Raw genomic sequence first — 8,688 nt, 5'->3', positions numbered from 1 at the left:
AAAGCTTACATTGGCTCATGAGAGAGCACAATCAGCTCTTTGCTGATTGGTTTCAAAACAAAGTCAGTGTTGTATTAGGTTCTTTGATCTGTATTGTAATGATGACTATTAGCTATTTAGGATTTAAATTTTCTTATCATATTTGTAGTGAATGATGAACTAAGGGAGAACAACAAAGGTGTTTCAGATACGATAAGATGGCTCGCTGCCAAGCCACCATTTTCACTACTAACTTATCAAGGTTATCTAGTGAATGAAGTGCGATATTTTACAAAGGAACGAGATGATATACGCGTTTTTCAAAATAGCGGGGTGTCTGTCATTGCTAAAGCGGTCCAGGTTTCTAGTGCCAAGGACTTGAACCCCGTAGAAAGTAATTTGACATTTTACGGTATCATACAAGAGATATGGGAATTAGACTACCATGCATTCAAAGCTCCCTTGTTCCTGTGTAAATGGGCAAGTAATGATAAAGGAATAAGGGTTGATGATCTTAGGTTCACACTTGTTGATTTTAGTCGACAAGGTCACAAAAGAGATAAATATGTTTCTGTTGACCAAATCAAGCAACTGTTTTACCTTGAAGATCCCGTTGATGCTACCTGGTCTATTGTATTGTCCTCCACAACACGAGACTACCATGAATTGTATAATGAAGATGACTTAGGAGAGAAGACTATGGAACATCCCCCATTCTGCACTGAAATCCCCGCAACTGATGTCACTACCGATGATGTTGCTCATACTGCTAGACCTAATGTTGAGGGAATTTGGATTAAAAATACTGCTACTAAAACCCCTGCACCTAATGACTGAATGAACCATATATATTTGCCTTTAATTGTGTTATAATGTGTAAAATATATTGTTAAATTTTTCTTTTTTTTTCTTTTGTTTTGCATTGTTATAATCATATAAGTAATTCATCCATAATTACTAATTGATGGCATTATTTTTTTCTTTAATTATTTTGCATTGTTTAATTGTACTTCTATAAAATGCTTTAGAGTTATTTCGGATGTGATTAATTACTGATTGTAGTTTAGGTAATTTATTGCTCTTGTATAGTTGTATTCGTACTTGCTGATTTTACAATTTATTATTTATGCTTGACTGTAATTAATGACGGACTGAAAATACATTGTTCAACTGATGGCTTTATATTCAATTTAATGCAGACTAAGGGAGGAAAATGTTAAAGAAGCAAAAAGCCAAGAAAGTAATTTTCGAAGAAAGTGACGGGAAGAATAACTCTGAAAAGGTTGAGGATGAGATGGTTCCTGATGTCAAAACTTCAGAGACTTGTAATGATAAGTTGGTTCAAGTCCCTCCACAATATCAAACTCAAATTAGTGGTGAAGAAACGATGACCACTTCTGAATCTGCAAAAAAAAGTCTAGGAGGTGCGCGTGGTGTTTCAGCTCTTCACAAAGTAGTCGTGAAGAAAGCTCGGGGAAAGAAACTTAAAGTTAGATACAATGAATTTGGAGTTCCATCGGAAATACCAGGCCTACTTTACAGTCTTACATAGGAATGCTCGCAAGGACAATGATTTCAATCGACACTGAAAACTGGCCAAAAGTGAATTGTGATCTAAAAGAAAAATTTTGGGATGATGTCCAGGTAAATTATATCCCTTGTTGACTTCTTCATTTTATTAAAATTGTGACTGTAAATTATGTGGCTAATTTATATTATGTGGCTCTTTAGGACACATTCTAAATTTCCCCAGAAAGTGGGAAGCTTGTGCTACAATCGACAGGTGAAAAATGGAGGCAATTTAAAGCCGATTTAACTGCAAAATATGTGATGCCATTTATTGGAAAAAAGAAGAAATTGATGAAGCCTCCGAAGAAGTATGCGTTTGTTCGTAAAGAACCTTGGAAGAAATTTGTTGCAGAGAGGATGAGCCCAAAATGGCTGGTATGAATATATTCTACTAATAAAATATACAGGATTGGCATTTTACTTGCTAAATGATTAAACAGATTTTGGTTAAATAATATTTATTAATTTTTACTAATTTATTTTGGTGCAGGAACAACGTAAGTTATAGAGCAATAGAGTGGGTAAACGGAAATATCATCACCGCTTGTCAAGGAAGGGGTATATTGGTTTGCGAGAAGAAGAAGTAAGAACTTATATCTATTTGGATTTGCAATTCTAATTTTTAAGGGATTTTAAACATTTTCTCTTTTTTAACATATAAAGAAAGGGAACTTATAACGGAAAGAGAAACCTGATCGTGCAATTTTTTGGTGGAAGGCTAGGATGCCAAAAAATCCTGATGAGCTTACTGAAGAGCAAGCGGAAATAGTGATATTTTTAATACTACATTCCCTTCAAAGATAATTGCGTCATAAATAATGCACTAGTTGTTTGCATTAATTTTACAGGGTGAGTTACTTGAAAAGAAGGAGAAGGGTGAATTTGTTCCACATGGAACAGAAGATGTGTTGACTACGGCACTTCAGACTCCTGAGCATGCAGGAAGGGTACGAGGTGTTGGCGGCTTTGTCACTCCAACAACATTCTTCAATTTGCCGAAAGCGAAAAAGACTAAAATTACTAAGGCAGAGTTGTTGGATCAGTTGGAAAGAAATCAGCGGGAGATGGCTGAACTTAAGGCCTTGGTTAATGCTTCGAATGGTCACTCTCCTATGTTCTCTGACAAATCAAGTTGTCAAGTACCTGTTAATAAAGAGGGAGCAGCTGATAAGCGGAATGTTGGAGTTACTGTTAAACCGCTGAGTGCCAAACATTTGTTGGTAAATGATGAAGACTTTGTTGGTTTTGACCCCTCTCCTTCGAGCGGAAAGAAGGTAAAATATTATTAAGATCTACTAGATATATGCATACAGACTTGGGATTTATGCAATAAAATTAAATTGATCCCCCACTATAATGTAGGGTCCACAGTCATGTGAGTTTGCACTGGATTGCATAGAGAACAAGGTTGCTTTTGGAACAGCTTTTGATGATCACGAAGAGATGAATGTTTCAGTACACGGAGTGCCTCTAAAGCCCAGACATGTTCGTGTGTCAGTTGACGGACACATCCAGCTAGAGGCGTCGGTTCCAGTGCCCATACCTAGTGAAATTGAGGTTATACGCCAAGCAGTTGGCTCTCACGTAGCATGGCCTCGTGAATTGATCATCTACCCAACTGTGGTAGTATGTTATATAAAAATTATGTCAATATACTCTGAATTGATTGTTGCATTCTATAGTAGTTATGTCAATAATAACCGATTATTCTTGTTTTATTTAATTCTGTGTAGAAAAAGAAAAAGGAAGTGTTGTATGGGCAGTCTAAGAGGAAAGATGAGTTGTAGAAACTTCAAGATGATTATAGCAGAATGAATCTAAACAACAATGTGCTAAAGCAGTACACGGTGTTATACAAACATGCTGCAGTCTTCATGAAAGCCACTGGGGAGTCAATACCGATTCCGTGTGATTCAGATGTGTTTGGGACTGAGAAAACAATTTATATATTGCATGAAAATGTGAAAGCATTGTTGGAGTTTGATATGATTGGCCAAGCTGCAATATCTGCTTATATGGCTTAAGTTAATTTTTTATCGTTACATATTCAATATTCATGTTTTATACGGATATTATAAATAATGTAATTCACTCCCTGGTAGGCTCTTGCAAAGACTGATTAAGATTGAGAGGAAGAATCATGATGTGGTCTTATATGGATTTTTTGATCCAGGAGCTATATTTACGTTAAACAAATCTTTTCATTCTTATTTTGTTAATCGGTTGAAAGGGAGTAGTCCCTATCGCATGTACTTCATGCCACATAATCATAAGTAAGTATTTTTAATTTAGACATGCTTTTACAAATTAATATATTTAGTTAGTTTTTTTTAAATTTCTAACTTGTGTTTTTCTTTTTACTTTTTTATAAACATAGTTGCCACTGGATTTTGGTTGTAATTTGGGATGGCGATATTTATATTCTGAACCCTCTGCCACATCCAACACATTTTGATGAGTTGGAAAAATCATTAACAGAGTAATATATTTCTGTTTACCATATATAAATATATATAGTAAATATTCTCCCTTTTGAAAAATAATCATGTATCTTATTGTTGTTCTGCAATGTAGAGCGATGAAATCCTACAATGCTCAAACTGGAAGGGAAAATAAAGCTCCTCAGATAAAGAATCTTCTTGTAAGTTTTTTGTATTTTTTTTATCACTTTGTAATTTTAATTAATTTCTAGAGCTAATTCAGATTTTATATTGTAACATGGATCTCCCAAACAACCGGGAGGGGTTGAATGTGGCTATGTTATAATGCGATACATGAAAGATATCATTGCTGATAAGGAGCTATCTTTTACTACCAAGGTATATATGCAAATCATTTACGATAGATGGCATGTAGAATTTTTTTGTGTAGTTTTTCAGAACAAATGAAATATGAGTGCCATTTTTATTATCAGTTTTTATTATTAGTGATTTCCAGATGAATCTTATTTTTATTATTAGTAATGATAGATAACTATTAGTGATAAGGAACTATCTCGTATAGTTTTGGATTGACGAAGAAAATTACGGTTAAATACAGAAAAGGTCCTCTTTTGGTTAAATTATAAATAGTTGGTTATGTTTATATTTAATTATATATATGGCAATTCTGGTTAATAATATTCTGGTTGCTAATTTTTACTTGTTTTATTTAGTGGGAAGCCAAAACTCGAAAGTCCTACACAAGGCAGGAGCTGGATGAGGTGCGGATGGAGGTGCTTGAATTTATCCAAGACAAGATGTAAAAATGCTAAGTATCTATATATATAGCTTTCCTCTGAACTATGTAAATTGATGTTGTGTTTGCTGGTGGTTGGTGGTTAATTAACGGATGTTTGGTGACAATTACATCCATCATTTTGATTTATGTTTGGAATTGTCGAAATTTGAAAAGTTGTACATATTAACTAGTCAATTATGTTTAGAATGTTGGATGTAATAACTAGCAAATTTGGGTTTTATTGTTTTTAGTTGGGATGTTTATTTTAGACTTGGAAAGTAATGTCCAAATTGAGCTCTTGTTGGATTGAATGTTAGTAAATTTGGTATCAATGTATACCTCTATATTTTAACAAATTTGGTTGGATGTATTGCATATTGTTGGTTTTTTTCTGGTTGAAAATACAATTGGTTCCCTGGGCTATTAATAGTACCAGGATGGCATATGCAATTTACAGTACATTAACATCAGAATGGTAATTTAAAATAGATGTAAAAATGAACAAAAGACATCAGGTGAAATAATATTAAAAGAAAAAGAACTAAAAAAACCAATGTCAAATAGTCATTTGACATCGGTTCTGTAAAAAAATCAATGTATTTTAAGCCAAATAACATCAAATTTTCAATAGCTGATGTCTTAAATTTTACAATATTAAAGATTAAACATCGGTTAGAAAAAAACACTGATGTTAAACAGAAGGATTTAACATCACCAAATGAACGAAACCGATGTCTAACCCAGTATTTTACATTGGTTGATAAAAGTACCCGATGTCTGATGGAGCATTTCACATCGGTTAGACAACATAACCGATGTCTGATCTAGACTTTCACATTGGTTTGTTTGAAAGATTTTAAAAAAATGTCTTTTAGAGCTTGTAGGTTTCATGTTTTAATGGATACTTACCCCATAATATACTAATATTTACCTAGAAATACTGTAATATAAGTTGAAATTTGTTACAAAGATATCAGAATTATTCTTAAAACTGATGTATAGCACTGTAATAGACATCGGCTGTGAACCGATGTCAAAGAGTGATGACATTTAACATCACACGCGAAGACATCGGTTCAGTTTTTTTTAACATCGGTTCTGAATTGATGTCTGATCCCATATTTCTAGTAGTGCACACATCTAAATAGACACAAAATAAAGTCACCATATTTTGTTGTGGACCACTAATATAATTTACTACTCATTTCTTTGTTCTTAGTTATTCTTTTGATAATCCTTTATTTAGAAATGGTGATATTCAAACCTAAAAACAAATCCACAGTCACAAAACCCAGTTTAAAGGAGATAGAAGCTTCTAACGCCTTGTTGCTTCGGCATAAAGCTGTCATCCAGGAGAGGCCACCAGATAAGGGGATCAACAGAAAAAGTATAAAAATAAAATTAAGTGTGCCTAACCAATGCCCAGTGAGTGGCCAGGAGAGGGAGAAGGACAAGCCGCTGATAGTTTATCAGAGAAGTAGAAGGTGGCCACAGAGTAGATTGAGTAATCCCAATCAATTGTAAGAAAGAAGGATTAATACCTGATCTTAACTTACATCTGGTCATGACAATGTCTATGTTGGAAAATTAATCTAAACTTGTTTTATTGTGTTAAAGTTTTATTTTATTTGTTTTATTAGATCAACTTGTACATGTATGACTTAGTCATGCATTCAGTAGAGAATAAGTCATGGTCTCATTAATAAAGAGAAGTAAAAACCAGGAGTAGTTGCTATTTTATAAGTTTAGTTGTTTATGCATGTTGCTTACTAGATGCTTTATATTTACTTGTAACCATTCATTTTATCATTATTGGAATATATTATTTAATATATAGATCATGAGTTTTTGTCACAGGAAGCTGTCTCACTGATATACTTATATATAGACACATAAACAGGTGCTGGTTTTCTACATATGGTATCCGAGCTTACGGTTCTTGATGGTGACCTGCTGGTGTTAAATGTGGAAAAGAAACAGCCATAACCGATATGATGCCTTATCGGAGTCTAAAAGAGAAATAGAATGCAGTTTCTGTTTTGCTTGAGGTAGGCGTTGCACAAGGATGGTGGCAAAGCTGCATGTGTAGTATGGGATGCATGTGTATTATGTGGGTGCCGAGAAAGATGAGACGGTGCCGGAGAAGCCTGCAGAAAGCATAAAATGAGATACATTGGCAGGATGTCATGCAGAACGAGATGGAACACTTCTTGGAGGTGAACGTGCGAGAAGGGAAAATAAGTTCAAGGGTCGACGAGCAGGAAGTGTGTCACATGGGAAAACATTAGCCATACGGGCACAATTTATTAGCCATATGGGCTCAACATTTTATTAGCCATACGGGCTCAGTTTATTAGTCATACTTAACAATTTATTAGCCATACGGGCTCAACAATTTATTAGCCATACGAGCTCAGTTTGAAAGCCATACAGGTTGGGAGGATTGCATGAGACAAGTTTAGATTAAGGGGGAGATTGTTGAAAAATTAATCTAAACTTGTTTTATTGTGTTAAAGTTTTATTTTATTTATTTTAGATTAGCTTGTACATGTATGACTAGGTCATGCATTCAGTAGAGAATAAGTCGTCATCTCATTAATAAACAGAAGTACTGGAGAAAAAGCAGGAGTAGTTGCTATTTTATAGGTTTAGTTGTTTATGCAAGTTGCTCACTAGCTCCTTTATATTTACTTTTCATCATTCATTTTATCATTAGTGGAATACATTATTTAATATATACACCATTAATTTTTATCACACTGATATAGTTATATAGACCCATAAACAGGTGCTGGGTTTCTACATTCTAATCAATAGGTGTATATGAAATTTTATTCTTCTTAGATTTTTGTAATTTATCACTCATTTGTTATGGAATAACATCTTTCATTTTTTGTCAATTATCTCAAATCCCTTCTATCTATATAATAAATCATGATTCCATTTAAATATTTTTTTACACTCCATACCCTCCAATTTAATATTAATTACATACTATGCCATTCCCTAGAACTACCTTAAATGCTTATTTTCTTGCACACACTGGGGGATATACCCTTTTACCAGTTTGTGATAGGTGTGCAAGACTTTCAAACACAACATTAGCTTTACACGGTTAACCAAGCTGAATAAACAATTGTTATATGTGTTATCTCTGACCTACTCCTTTAGTCAAGTTGTCCAAACAAATTTCAAATTCAAATTTATTCCTTTTTCCAGTTATTCTGCTACAACATGAAAAATTTTGGTACAAGAATTTAAAATTGTATGACTGACATGAATGTTTTTCCCTAAAAGATGGCATCACAATAATTCAAATATCAAATTCTCTCACCTTTCACAATAATTTTATCTCTGTTTGGTACTCTCTCCCTCATCTTTCTTTCGGGTTTAAAATTTCCTAGGTTCTTATTTTACAATTCTCTCATCCTTTCTTTTGCATCATATTCTATTATAACTAATTTGTTTGAATCTCATTTATAAGTTTTTTTTTCTCAATTTAATTTCTTTGTTGTAGGATATCGGTTTACTTTTTAACTATAACAAGTACTATGTTCCTATTCCTATGAGGTACCTCCCCATCTTTTATATGATATGACCAACATGATGATTTTAATTTATTATGAATTGATTTATGCATGAGTGATTATATTAAAAAAATAAATTGCAGGTTTAACTTTGGATTTATCCAAGAAATAATCAGGTATGGATGTTTTTGGGATGCATTTCTTCGAGATGAATTTAAGTCGATGCATTTGTACTGTTCGAAAAGTTTTGAGAGAGTTTATAATTAATTTTTTTTAATATTTTCCAAATTTCATGCATAGCAACAGAGGGCCTCAGCCGTTTTTGGTAGTCAATGTTGTGAGTGTTTGTATAATGATTTAGGAGTTATACTTCAAAAATGTTTTAAACAAGTTT

Source organism: Apium graveolens, unplaced genomic scaffold, assembly GCF_009905375.1.
Source record: "Apium graveolens cultivar Ventura unplaced genomic scaffold, ASM990537v1 ctg1400, whole genome shotgun sequence".
Lineage (NCBI taxonomy): Eukaryota > Viridiplantae > Streptophyta > Magnoliopsida > Apiales > Apiaceae > Apium > Apium graveolens.
This window is presented reverse-complemented; position numbering follows the sequence as displayed.